The sequence below is a fragment of the Panthera leo genome, chromosome A1 (genome assembly GCF_018350215.1).
Source record: "Panthera leo isolate Ple1 chromosome A1, P.leo_Ple1_pat1.1, whole genome shotgun sequence".
In the NCBI taxonomy this organism is placed as follows: Eukaryota; Metazoa; Chordata; class Mammalia; order Carnivora; family Felidae; genus Panthera; species Panthera leo.
This window is the reverse complement of record NC_056679.1, coordinates 138,004,614-138,019,605: the sequence shown is the minus strand read 5'-3', so window position 1 is coordinate 138,019,605 and position 14,992 is coordinate 138,004,614. Positions and strand designations below refer to the sequence as shown.

Sequence of the window (14,992 nt, the reverse complement as noted above, 5' to 3'; positions counted from 1 at the left end):
AATAATGATGATTTTAAAAAAAAATCTAAGAATCCTATGTGATTTCCCAGCCATAATCAGCAACTATGGAGAATGATGGGTTTCACCTGTAAGACAGGGACCTGTCATTCCAATTTTCTTTTTTTTTTAATGTTTATTTACCTTTGAGAGAGACAGAGACAGAGTGTGAGCGGGAGAGGGGCGGAGAGGGAGACACAGAATCCAAAGCAGGCACCAGGCTCTGAGCTGTTAGCACAGAGCCCAACGCAGGGCTCAAACTCAGGAGCGGTGAGATCATAACCTGAGCCCAAGTTGGACACTTAACCGACTGAGCCACCCAGATGCCCCAGTCATTCCAATTTTCAAACAGGCAGATTCTACAAGCTGTAGACCCAAGAGGTCTCTTTTGATCCTAAACAAGTTGCCACAGCAGATTATTAGAAGACTAATGTCTGAATACCTCAAAGAAGAAACAGTGGCCACTTGGAACCAGTGTGGATTTCCTAAGATGAAGTCACTTGAGAATAACCTTGCTCCATTGTGTAGTTTCTAATGAAAGATGGAAGGTTAAAACTTCGATCCTAGTACAACAGTAACTAGTTGAACTCTACCAGAAATTGGTAGACGTCAATCTGAAATTTGTACAGAAACACCAAATTACCCTGCCTTCAGGACTAGGATTTTAGCCTAGATAATAGTGTTATTATTTCATTAAGGCATTAAAGAAACACTCATAAAACCATTGCAAAACTTAGAACTAAAAGTAGTAAGTTTAACCATCTAAAACACCTTGAAAGGTTAGAGTAAAGAGCCAAATACAGGAAATTCATTTTGAGAAATTCAGTTCTGTTCATACGACTAAGAAACCAATTGCCCAAGTCTGCTCAGAACAACAGGTGTTTAAAAAAACAAACAAACTTGGTAATTATGAGATAACGGACCATCAAGAGTCAGTAATGCTATTTAGAAATACCATAGTTGAAATGCCTTCATTTGAGCAATCATTTTTTTTTTAGTTTTAGGTTTTTTAACATGTATTTATTATTGACAGAGAGAGACAGACCATGAGCATGGGAGGGTCAGAGAGAGGAGGAGACACAGAATCCAAAGCAGGCTCCAGGCTCTGAGCTGTCAGCACAGAGCCTGACTGCAGCGCTCAAACTCCAACTGTGAGATCATGACCTGAGCAGAAGTCAGACACTTAACCGAATGAGCCACACAGGCTCCCCAAGCAATCATTCTATCCTAGGTTCTGTGCTAAGCACTTTCCATAGACTATCTTATAGAGTTCTCCTCACAAAACTATGAGAGTAATAGCTAAAATCAGAATTTAAAGTTTAAGTGACTTCCCCAAGACAAGGTAGGAAGGAGTGGAGCCAGAAGTGTCCTCTGACCTGAAGCTAGTAATCCTAACCATGAGGCTTTACCACCTTCCTAGAAGGGGACAGGGGTGGGACAGTTAGCCAAGAGTGTGAATGGTTCTACCATGCTCTGTGCTGTCAAACAGCATCTGAAAGTACTGGACTTTAAGAACCATAGCAAACTGGGGTATATTCAGTATCCCGGGGTGGGGAGAGGATTCAAAATCCTGTTACTTAAGCAAAGCTGAACAGGTTTTTCTTTTCTAATTTGGAAGACTTGAAAGCAGGCTACTAATTCATGTTTTTAAATCTAAGGGGATGTCATGAAAGTCAATTGTTCAGAATGGTCCCTCATCAACAAACTATGATAAAAACAATTCTCTCCTTCATTAAGTATAGCAGCCTAATCTTTCCAAAGATACACTGGGGACAGGGAGGTGATGTCAACAAGACGGAGAACTAGGCGGTGCCAACATTTATCCCCCAAGAACAAACAACTACAAACCAACAAAAATAACTCTGGGAAAGTTTTGCACTCTCCTAAAAAGCAAGAGAAATCCTATGGAGCTAAAAAATGGAGGATGGCCATATAGAGCATAGGAAGCATCTGACCTGTGTCATTCATTCCATCCTGCCAGTCCAGAGTAGCTTGGTGCCAATAACAATCCCCTAGAGGGATTTCACCCCACATGGAAAAGCATAGGAGAACCCCTGAAAGCCCTATCAATTCACCAAGGGGGACTACATGAGAAGAGAAAAAAGCAACTAGAAAATAATCAGGAAGCAATTAAGTAAATGTCAAGAAGTTGTTTTTCTCTAGCAATAAGGACTCTACAGTACTCTAAATGTAAATGGTTTACATTTTAAACAGTGCAGCTGAATGAATAAACAAAAAAAAAACTAAGACCCAAGTATGGGTGCCTAGAAGATTCAACCTTGAAGAATACTCACAGGCTAACAGTGCAAGGACAGAAAGACATTCCACACAAATGGAAACTGAAGAAAAGCAGGGATCCCTATACTTAGGACACAAAGGTTAGATCAAAATTTATAATGAGAGGTAAGTAAGGTCATTATACAATAATATAAATCATTGATCAACAAGATTTAACAATTTTATGTGTACCTACTATCAGAAAGCCTAAACATTAATTTTACAGGTAGGAAGACAGAAATAGACAGCAAAGCAATAGTACTAGGAGACTTCAATAACCCATTTCCAACAATAAATAGATCCAGACAGAAAAAAATCACTAAGGAAAGAGTGGATCTTAAGTACACCGTAGGCCAAAAGGACCTAACATATACAAACATTCCATTCAACAGCAGCAAAATACACATTATTCAAGCACACACAGTCTACTCAAGTATAGATTGTTTTTTAAAAAAACAAAATGTGTCCTGACAAATTGAAGATAACTGAAATATCAAGTATCTTTTCCAAACGTTATGATATAAAAGTAGGTATCAGTGACAAGAAGAAAGTTGGGGAGTGGAAGAGGGAATCGCAGTATGTGGAAATTAAAAAAAAAAAAAGCATCTATAGTGATCAACACGTTAAATAAAAAGGTCAATAAATGTGATACAATGCTTTCATAAAAATCTGACCTCAAAAGATTCAAAGAAAGCATTTGACAAAATTCAACCTAAGTTTCTACCAACCGATGAATGGGTGAAGAAAGTAAGGTATATATACACAATGGAATACTACTCAGCCGTGAGAAAGGCAAAGTCTTGCCTTTTGCAACAACAACAATGAATCTGGAATGCATTATGCAAGTGAAATAAGCAAGGCATGGACAAATAGTGTAAACTATCAATAACATGTGGAATCTTTTTTTTAATAAAAAGCCAGTTTAATTGTAACAGAATTGAATGACGGTTGCCAGGGGCTGGGAGAAATGAGGAAATGGGAACACACAACTCAAAATTTGTACCTTTTGACCTTCAAGACTAAGTTCTGAGGATCTAATATCCAGCATGCTAACTATAATTAATATGGTATTGGAGTTAATCCAGTATTGTCTACTTGAGACTTCCTGAGAGAAGATCTTAAGCATTCTCACCACATACACTAAGAACTTCACTGTATGAGATAAGTATTATCCTTCCCCAACATATATAATAAGTCATCATGTTGTACACTCTCAATACATACGCTTGTATTTATCTATCAACTTGAGGGGGAGAAAAGTTAGATTGGGGGGGGGTCTTTGTGATTATTAGCTCCCCATCACTCCAAGTATTCAAGGACAGTATTCAAGCAGTCAAATATTCAGTAGTAAGCTACACAGGGGGATGGTGCACCTGCTAGAAACTAAAGAATAACTTTCAGGTTTCTCTCATTCCTAAGACTCTGACTTTAGCCAAGAAATTTATTTTCCCAGACTGAACATACAATTTTTTAAGTTAATTTATTATAGGAGAAAAAAGGAGAGGGAGAGAGAGCAGGGGCTGAGGGAGAATCCCCAGCAGGTTCCTCACTGACAGCACAGAGGCCAACATGGGGCTCCAACCCACCAACACAAAATCATGAACTGAGCCAAATCCAAGAGTCAGATGCTTAACCAACTCAGTCACTCAGGCACCCCTGAACAATTTCTTAAGAGGCCTGTGCAACTGCCCATTTACATCTAAGACTAGTCATCTAATGTCCTGAGCAACCTTTACCTCTCTTCCTCTGCATCCCAGTATTTTCTAATGCAACCCATACCTGATACACAGGAAAACATTGCCATTAGCCCTTGCAGGAATGCTGTAAACTAAAAGGACTTCTAGACATGAGAGCAAAATTACCAACCTGAACATGCTACAAGGCAGCTTAAATCAGGGCTCCTGCTTTCACTGAGCTTACAGTTAGGTCGGAAAGTCAAGACTAACACATAGGAGCCCAAAAGGAAAGCAGGGGCAGGTGATCAGTGATAAATATGAGCGACCAGCCATGTATTAACGAGTTCGGAAGGGAAAGAGTTCAGTTGTATTAATCTGGTCAAAAGATTAGTAAAAAAGAAGCTTGAGAAGAAGTAAGCTTGAGCTTGCTTTGAAGACTGCAACAGATTTTAAGGAGAACAGAAAAGAGACCAAACGTGAGGTGAGAGCGGTTAGCAGGCATACAGCCTATTCCATAGGCAGTTATTAGTTGTAGTTAATGTAAGTAGAGGGTCCACAAGAGACAGCAGGGGACAAATGACATGCCCATAGGGAAAAGGAAGTCCATGAGAAAAATCCCTTACTGAAAATTTTCAAAAGTAGAATGCCAGAAACCCCTCAAGGTTAGGAAATAGATAGCAAACCCAGGTCTATCACCTTTATAAAAAAGGCCAGGACCACCTCAGTTGAGCACCTGACTTCGGCTCAGGTCATGATCTCACAACTTGTGAGTTTAAGCGCCTCATCAGTCTCTGTGCTGACATGGCAGAGCCTGGAGCCTGCTTCGGGTTCTTTCCCCCTCCCCCACTCACACTCTGTCTCTCTCAAAAACAAACATTAAAAAAAAATGTGTTTTTAAAGGCTAGGCCCACCAGAGATTCGAAATTCAGGTGATAACAACAAACCACCAAGCTTGGAATCCTGGGTTGGGGCTCAAAGTAAGGAGCCACAATTTCCATCACTGAGCATCTCCTACCATTTGAAACTAACATCTGGTCATACAGCAAACCAGGAGGCTGAAGAAAAGGAGGGAAACTGACAAAGAGCCAGGAGACAACACAAACGGTGGGAGGGGACCACACAAGACAGAAATTTGCCCCAGTGGAACCTCTTGATCTTCACCAATACTTTTTTTTTATTATTTTTGAGACAGAGTCAGAGCACGAGTGGCTAAGGGGGAGAGAGAGTGGGAGACACAGAATCCAAAGCAGGCTCCAGGCCCTGAACTGTCAGCACAGAGCCTGACACAGGACTCTCACTCACGAACCATGAGATCATGACCTGAGCTGAAGTCAGACACTCAACCGACTAAGCCACCCAGGTGCCCCTTCACCACTCCTTTAAGTCCTTAATAAGACCTCCTGTGCTCCAAGTCCTGGAGCATACAGTATTCCTGCTGGGGCTTTCCTGTTTATCAGGTGTGGAATCTTTATCATAAAATTCAGAAAACATCCACCAGCTTATCTCTCGGCTTCCAAGAGCTGTATTACCGCTTTAAAATACAGGGAGCTCTTTGGAATAAAGGGAGCAGGGTGGCCTATGACCTGCATGCATGGGATCTAGACTTTGATGTGTAAAATCTCTCTGGACTAAGTCCAGAAAGATAATACAGTCTTTTCAACCTATGACCGTCTGGGGAAGAAGAGGAGGGAAGTTAATGGTCTTAATAGTCCACATCCCATCAAAATGCTCACAGACTACTGCAGGTACTGTATCAACCCTGGGGACAGTACATTCCTGGCAGCGTTGCCCAAGATAATAAGGCTGAACTGACAAATGCCCACCTTCCGAATTTTATTAGTTTACACTGTGACAACTGGCAGGTCCTTAGAGACCATCCAGTCTACTCTGTTTTACCAGAGGAGGAAATGGAGACCCCGTGAGGGGTCATACTTGGCCACACTCATACAGCTGGGAGATCACAGGCCATCTCCATCCCGGACTCCTGACTTGGGCGCCTTCACACTGACCTCTCACTGCTTTCTGAAACCTGGAAAACCTGCTAAAGCTAAAACTTTGTAACTGCCTATTTACCATTTGTTACAAATATCATCACCAATGCTTTCTAGAACTTCCTCTCTGCCAGGCACTTCTAGAAAGGCTGTGAATTAACTCACTGACTCTCACAACAACCCGAAGGGGCAGGTTACAATGATTATCCCCATGTTACCCATGGAAAACCTCAGGCAGAGAAGCATCATACAACCAGGACAGAGCCAAGGCGGGCTAACTAGACAGTCTGGCTCCAGAGCCCCCACTGCTATTCGCTTTGTTACCGTTTTAAAGAAGTTATAAAGTGACGTAAGAAAAGGAGCAAGCCTTTAAGCACAAGGGCATGGTAACTCGTGTTTGCCAATGAAATTAGGAGCTCAACCATGAAGTCATTAGCAGGCAATTTACCTCTCGATTAACATATGAAGGGAAGGTCTATGAATTTTAATATACAGACTTAGTTAACCCTTGAGGTATTTTTCAAGAAGGTAAAATGGTCACGTGCACACCTCTCAAACAAAGCCTGCCTCTTGAAACACGGCAGAATCTTACCTGAGGACTGGTTTAGAGGGTCTCTTCTAGACACGCTATCAAGGAAAGTAAACCGGTCATTGCTGGTCTCCACCAATGCTGGCCTTCACTCATAGATACAAGGTTTTCCTCTCAAGAAACCTTACTTTTACATGAACTTCCTACACAAGTCAAACCTCAAGGGGCGCCTCACTCAGTTGAGTGTCTGACTTCAGCTGGGGTCATGATCAAAGGTTTGGAGGAGTTTGGGTCCCACCTCGGGCTGGGACTTGCTGCTGTCGGCGTAGAGCCCACTTTAGATCCTCTGCCCCCCTCTCTTTACCCCAAACCCACTTGCTTGCAGGCGCACGCACGTGCTTTCTCTCTCTCTCCTTCTCTAAAAAATAAATAAAACATGAAAAACAACTTTTAGGGGCGCCTGGGTGGCTCAGTTGGTGAACCAGCCGATTTTGGCTCCGGTCATGGTCTCATTGGTCATGAGTTCAAGCCCCGCGTCGGGCTCTGTGCTGACAGCTCAGAGCCTGGAGCCTGCTTCAGATCCTGTGTCTCCCTCTCTCCCTGCCAGTACCCCACTGGTGCTCTCTCAAAAATAAGTAAACATTTTTAAGTTTAAAAAAAAAAAAAAGTCAAACCTCAAATTCAGGAAAAAAAATTAAGGAGAAATCACCTCTGAAGGATAGAAGTACATATGATAAAAGAGTTCAAACAAATATCACTGGAACAAATGCCCAATATTCAATTACGTGACGTTTTTGCTTTCCCTCATTTAAAAAATTATGTCAAATCTCATTATCTTGGTTATCCAGGAGAAGTAGTCCAGGAGCAATAATGCTAGAAATAAGCAAATTACTATTGTGCCAAGATCAAATTAAGGACAAAATTACAGTTGATTAAGATGTACTATCACATAAAGGCACCTGACATTTTACCAAAAGTCTTAGCATCAAGTGTGCAAAAGTCTGCTCAAAATACAACAGACCCTAAAAACTCTGAACTTAGACCAGTATTGCCTTAGATGTGAAATCCACAGAAATTTAGAACCCAAAATAACAATTACCCAACCTGACCCATCTCTTCCTAGCAAATCTTTTTTATTATTATTTTTTAACATTTATTCATTTTTAAAAGAGCACAAGCTGGGGGTGGGGGGTGGTGAGAGGGAGGGCAGCGAGAGAAGGAGACACAGAATCCAAAGCAGGGTCTGTCAGCACAGAGCCCGACACAGGGATTGAACCCACGAACTGAGAGATCATGACCTGAGTTGAAGTCAGACACGCAACCCACTGAGCCATCCAGGCGTCCCTCTTTGTAACAAATCTTAAAGTCACATGAAAAAATTATCCCGTTGCTTCTCGGTTCAACTAAAACAATGAAAGTACAAATGCAATTACACAAAACCTTTATCAACTACATCTGTCCTATCTAATCAGTAAATTAACACATAATACAATTAGTCAGCCTAGGAGTTTTAGAGTAATTTGGGCTTTACCATCATTTACCAGAATAATTTGGCAATACCATTGTAGCCAAACCCCAATCAGGGTTTTCCAATATTTATAGCATTCATTTTTCGGTACAGTCTGCTTAGTAATAAACTCTGGCCAGACTTCAAGTTAGAGCTTGAGTACCAATATAGTACTTGTTTTTATACACAATGCCAAACATAAACGTATTGTGTTCCAGCTTTAATACCTTTTGAGGATACTTTTCCTTTTCTCATATGGCATACACCCAAGGTCATGTATCAGAGCTCACCTCAAGTTTCTACCTAATTCGTCTTAGCCACCACACAACATTTTAAAAGTACGAGAAAATATTCTCAACTCTTATGCACTGCACACATGTTAAAAAAAAAAAAAAAGAAAAAAGGTGTTAACCCCAAATGAGGCCACTGATGAAATTTCATCGAGCCTTTATTACCATTTCCCTCTTTAAGTGCTTCTAAACTTCTTAAAGGGCAGGACAGGTGCTTCAAAGCAAAGTCTAAGGACACGTTACATAACCTGTTCTTGGTTGACCAGGTTATACGGTTGTGATAGATAAGGAAGAAAACTGTCAAAAGCAAAACAAACACTAATTCTGTTCTCCATTCTCCTATTAGCCAGGACATTCGAGTCACACACCCAGTAGCTGTGTGCCTCAGTTTCCCAACCACTAAAGCAGAGGTCTGATGTGATCCGAATTCCTATTTAATCAAAGTTAATGAGCACAATAATCACACAAAGTTCCCTACAGACCCTTACACTGGAATACTATGTTGTAGAAAGCAATTCCAAAAGGTTTCTGCAGTATTCATTTCTTGTCCTCCAAACACTCCAAAGGAGTTAGGTCGGCCATTAATCAGGAGGAGGCAAATAGAGATGTTTTATTAAGATATATGTAAAACCCAGAATTTATACAGAAACCTTCCCCTAAGTTCTCACTCTGGTTGCATGGTCATGTGCAAACAGCAACCCACAAAACCTAGTAAAGACAGGTCTCCTTTCTGTTCTGAAAACAGGATTTCGCTTTCCCTGACAGCTCCAGGTCCTAGGAACAGAGGATGAGAAAGCTTCGGGAAATCACAGACCCCCAGGACCATAAATGAGGAGGGGACTGGGGGGCGAGGTTTTGTGTCGTTTTGTTTTGTTTTTTATAAGGTTTGCGTTTTTTTTCTTTCCCAACTGGCGCGGGTCTGGTGGTAAACCACCGTAATTCCGGGTCTGCAGAGATTGGTCTAGAGCCAGGCAGGGGTCATTTCAGGAAGCTGGGCAAACACAGATGTTGCTGCCTTTCCGTGACCCACCCAGCTGTAACCAATAGGGGGTCACTGTGGGCTCCTAGGGAGGCAGATGGATTCTCTCCTGGAACTCTAATGGGCGTCTGGGAAACCAGAGCTGGGTTTCCAAGGCGGCCCCAGCACCCAGCTTCTACCCAGCCTCGACAGGAAAGGATGCCTCCTCGGCCGAGCACAAGCCCATCGTTGTGACCCCCTCCGGAAACTCTAAGCAGGAGAAGGTTAGGGTACCACCCACCCACATCCCAGATGTTCAAGGGGCACACAAACCCGTAAGAATAAAATCCGACGGAACGCCGACCGCCCCTCGTAATCAAACGTCTGCAGCTGCCTTTGAAAATACAGCAAATGTCTCCATATGAAAGAGTGCTAGCGCTGGTACCGTGAGGTCTGCTCTCTGGGAGCCCAGCCCCACCAAGGACCCTCACGCTGGAGCAAAGACACCGATGGGCAACCAGCTTTCGAGCCGCCCCCCACCCCCATCTCCACCGCAGGAGTGCATCTCCGTGGCTCTCAAAGGACCCCGACCGGGCCTCCACCCGCCCATCCCGGGACCCCCCAGCGGCAACGAGAGGGGCCACAGCCTTCTCGGTGCGCTCCCCGCCGCCCGGCGCAAACCACTCCAGGCTCCACAGCGGCCGCCGCCGCGCCGGACGGTGCGGCCCTTTGCACTTGTTGTCGTCCCCCAGGGGCAATGAGGCGGCAGGATCCCTCGCGCCACTAAACCCACAGCGGCACGCACCTTTCCACCTCTGTTGCCCCTCGCGTCCCCCAGTACCCTGGAGAGAGTATTTCTGGGCTAGAGAACTCGGGCGAGGGGAGCAAACTTTTCTGCCCTGAGCTACCGGGAGACGCGGGGGATGGAGCCCCCAAGAGCACTTACCTGGAGCCAGGGCCCCCACAGCCTCCGGAACCCCACCGAGACGCTGCAGCCCGCGCCCTGCCCGAGGGCGTCTGGAACGCGCCCCGGCCCGCCGCCGCCGCCGCCGCCGCCGCCCGGAGCCGGGAAGGCTTTCCCCGAAGCTGCCAACGCCCGGCCGCCCCGGAGGCTGGAGCCAGCGCGGAGGGGGCGGAGCCGCGGGCGCGCTCCCGGAGCCGGCTGGCTGCGCCCGCAGCTCGGGCCGCCCCCGCTCCCTCCGCGCCTGCCGGCTGCCACTGGATCCCCGCCTGCCCACCTCCCGGCCCCGGCATCACATGGCCGGGCCCGCCCGCCGCCGCGCCCGCCACCGGCTCCAGGACGAAACCTGAAGCGGCCCGACCGCGCTGTCTCCGCCGCCACCCCCACCCGCCTCCCGGCGCGCCTCGCCTTCCCTCCCCCATCCCGGAGCGCCCAGTCGGGCGGAGGCTGGCGCGGCCCCTGCGGGGCCGGGGGAGGGCGAGGTCGCGTCCCGGGTGCGGCGCCCGCGCTCCCCGGGCCCCCCACGGACCTTGCTTCGGCGTCGCCTGAGGAGGGAGCCGGCCATGCCCAGGGGAGGCGCAGGCTCTTCACTTAAAAGCCACCACACCGGTGACAGGCCGTGGCCCAAGTGTTACTTGAAAACCAGACGCCCCCTTTCTTCTTGAGGCTCACGTCCCTGTGTCCTCGGGCTGTGCGAGCCTCCGTTGCCTCCGCGTTCGTGCGGGCTAGTGGCTGCCTTGCAAGTCCTTGTAACTCACAAATTTCTCATGAGAACCGTAACCTGTTTTCACCACGAAAAACTGCGCGGGAGGGGCTCCCTTACCATCCAAGGCGCTTTTCCGGTTAGCTCCTCATAACCCCGAGCACAGAAGCTTCTCCGTCAGCCAGGCCTCCAAAACACAGACTTGAGACCAACTTTAAAGGCAAAGTTACCAAATGGACTTTTCTTGTGAGCACCACGAATCTCCTTGTTTTTCCTGCGAAGACCTACCGCCCACAGAGCCGGACAGGGGTGTGTGGTTGGAGGAAGCCGGCCACCAAGACAGTCAGCCAGGAGGAGCTCCCCTCCCCCGACCTGTTCCCAGCTGTCTGCAACACCTGTCCTGCGTCTGGGCCACTTGTGCCTCTTTGCAGCCTCACCTTGTCTCACCCGATCTGCTGACCGAGTTCCTGAAGAAGATAGCAGAACAACAGGATCCCGCCTCTGAAGTCCTTAGTCCTGTTCCAAGGCAAAGGTCTGGCGTCCTGCCTTCATAAAGGGGACCCCCCGATTGGCCTAACCCCTTCCCGGAGGTGCAGTCCCAGCTGATTGTATTTCCCACTGGGATGAACCCAAGGCCTGGCCTCAGGCACTGCCTTTTAAAGACGGTCCTGCCCATGCCAAGACCTCAAGGTACTCAAGATAAAAACAATATTTTCAAAAAAAATTTTTTTTTTCCAACTGTATAATGTCTGCTGGAGACGAATTGAATCAACTTACCAGACAAAAACGGTTCCCAAACTCACCTGGTAAGCAAAAACATCCATGTGTTAGTGACCTTGTCGTTAATAGTCTTTTTACATCCGTAGTATTGAATCACTATTTTTTCCTTGTCCTTCCTCCCTTTTCCTAGTTATGTTAGATATGTAGAAAGAAGTAAGAACATGTAGCAAGAGGAACAAGTATTAGAGGAAATTATCCAAAACCCCTTCCCCACTAAAAAGAAGCAAAACTAGTCATTGGGGAACCTTTACCAGCTGAGGACATCTAATCATGCTGTCTGCAGTTTTCTTGCCTTCTCTCAAGCACTGAGCCTGATCAATATTTAAATAAGCACTTGGCTTTCAACTTCTCTAGGTTCAAATATTAAGCAAAGTGTACTTCAGCAACCTTAAAAGAAGCCCGTGAATGTATGAGGCAAGGAAGCTATCAGTAGTGTAAATAACCCTTTGCGTCTGATTGATTTTGCTACACCAGGGACAGGTTACTCCGGACACTCAGAGAAAGTACTAAGCTTGGCTGGGGCAGCATTTGTTGAGAATCCAAAGACTACCTATGTATTGTCAGTCCCCAGACAAGGGACATTCTGCCAACAAGAAACCAGGTTGGTAATTCAGTTCAATTTCTAACGTCCTGCTGAGGATTATGCCACTATCCCAACTCAGTTCTGTCTTTCTTATTCAGTCTCCATTCATCCTTATAGACCTCCTCCATGAGCCTTTTCTTCTTCATTGTCCTGGTTCCTGCCAGCCTCTGAACTTTGCCAAAGTGTAACGACCTTATCACACAACTTAGTCCTTTACTATATTCACTGTCCTATGTGGGACTGTTACAGGTTCTTATCCACTCTTGACATCTCAAGGGCAAAGACTGTTTCTTATCCCAGAAATCTCTACAGTCCTAACACAGGGCACCTGTGGAGTATTTAATATTTGTATACAGACTCTAGCTCTGGGGGTATTTAATACTTGGTTTTCTTTAAGTGAACTATCCCATCAGTTATATAGGATGGAAAACTTCTATCACAATTTTCAAACTTTGTTTTAGTGGTTTCTAACTGCTCCAGGTTTGATTATCTACTTAATTCTTTCCTGCCCTTCATTCTATTTTCCAATAATTCTCAAAGATTGAAAAATTGTAAATCTAATGTTGAGTCATATATGTTAGGAACTTAACCTTTTTTTTTTTTTTTTTTTTAAATAACAGCAAGATACTAGAAGACCATAGAGGTAAGGGTGAGGGAGGGGGTACAAATTTTAGCGTGAGAAAGGATGGCCTTGGAAGATCCAAACCTTCTAGCCTCCATTTCCTCATCTGTAAATGGGCATAAAAATTCTTCAGCATGGTGAAAATTAAATGAAGGTTATTATGGGATACATTATAAGGATACAGGAAATGGTGGCAACTAATAATCAGAATATGGGTAAATTAGAATACTTCAGAGCGTTGAAATAATTAATAGAGCATGTCAGACTCTGAGGTAAGAGACTAGTTCTGGAATGTACACTTGGTTGCTCATGTTGAGAAGATCAGGAACACAGAAAAAAAAAAAGCCAACTGGATCACAACCAGAGGACAAATCTTGTGGAAAAGGGCTCAGTTTTCAGTATGGCTACACATGAACATTACCTGGGAAGCACTAACAAACTTTGGTTCCCACAATCCCACCTCAGAACAATTATTTCAGAATCCCTAGGGTTGGAAGTGGCACATTGGTATTTTCTAAGACTCCCAGGTGATGCCAAAGATGGGGAACACCTGGTCTAACAACTGAATTTATTGCCACTAGAGAAGGATGAGAGCCAGCCCTCAATTATATGAGGAATCAGCTCTTCCATTTCTGCTGATGATGTACAATCTGTTTTATTTATTTTTTATTTTTTTAATGTTTGTTAACTTTTGAGAGACAGAATGCAAGCGAGGAAAGAGCAGAGAGAGAGGGAGACACAGAATCCGAAGCAGGTTCCAGGCTCTGAGCTGTCAGCACAGAGCCCGATGTGGGGCTTGAACCCACAAACTGTGAGATGATGGCCTAAGCCAGAGTCAGACACTTAACCGACTGAGCCACGCAAGCACCCCAGATGTACAATCCTTTTTAAATTGCCAGCCAGTGGTGCTTCAGTGCAAGGTACATGTGAATCATCTGTGGATTTTGTCAAAATGCAAATTTCGACTCCACATCAGTTGGAGGCTGATGCTCTGCATTTGTGACAAGCCCCACATGACCACAATGGCACCGGTCTGAGTAGCAAAGTAACAGATCCAGAATGGTCATTAGGGACAAAAGTAGAGAAGTAGTCACCTTGTTACAAGAGGAGTCTTGATGTTTCTGAACATTTTTGTTTGTTTGTGTTTTTTATTGTTGTTGCTTTCAGTAGGCTTCAAACCCAGCGCAGGGCTTGAACTCAGGACCCTGAAATCAAGACCAGAGCTGAGATCAAGAGTCGGACCCTTAACTGACTGAGTCACCCAGGTGCCCCAACATCTCTGAATTTTTTTTAATCAGTTAACATGTATTGTGCACCAACTATGCACCAAAGGTATTTTGCAATCTTTTAAGAAGGAACAGGCCATTGCCAGCCAGTTTTAAACGTGAGGCCTATCCAACAGGCCTAACTTCTCCACTAGGTACAGCTGGTTCAGTGCCCAGAGCCTACAGTACTTTCAGGGGCCAAAGAACATGTTGTAACTTCTTTTAAAATCAGAAGGAAAAACATGAACTTTTAGGTCGGGTGAAATGTTTTAATATATAATATTAATGTATATATAACAATGAAAATAATTTTTTTATGAAAAAAAAATTTTTAATGTTTGTTTATTTTTGAGACAGAGAGAGACAGAACGGGAGCAGAGGAGGGGTAGAGAGAGACGGAGATACACAATCCGAGGCAGGCTCCAGGCTCTGAGCTGTCAGTACAGAGCCCCACGCGGGGCTCGAACCCACGAGCTGTGAGATTATGACCTGAGCCAAAGTCGGACGCCCAACCGACTGAGCCACCCAGGCGCCCCAAAATAATAAAATTGAATTGTTTTATGGAGGCAAGGACTAGTGAAAGCAAAAGGGCCTGGGGCCCACCAAAGTCATAATGTGCCTGTGTATTCAAAGTACATTTTAATCCCAGGTATTTTAAGGAAAGCAGATGGAGCCTGTTGTGGTTGATATTTAGATATTGATATTTACATGAGAAAAAAGATACTGGGGGAGCTATAAATTGCCTCTTGAATGTAATCAGTTGTATAATTAGTTCAACACTTCCCACAGGATTTGAGGACCCCTGGGAATGCTCCACTGACAAAATTTTGTTCCCCTTCAGCGCATTCCTGAG

General features: G+C 44.9%; 1 protein-coding gene across 1 annotated transcript in view; it reads right to left on the bottom strand.

Moving 5' to 3' along the window:
• ARHGEF28 (Rho guanine nucleotide exchange factor 28) overlaps positions 1 to 10,251 on the bottom strand; it is a 304,572-nt gene extending 294,321 nt beyond the window's left edge. Inside the window, exon 1 of the mRNA XM_042940909.1 lies at positions 10,172 to 10,251. The gene's annotated coding sequence lies outside the window, so the exon portion shown is untranslated. The remainder of the gene's footprint in view (positions 1 to 10,171) is intronic.
• Between the last annotated feature and the right edge of the window lie 4,741 nt (positions 10,252 to 14,992).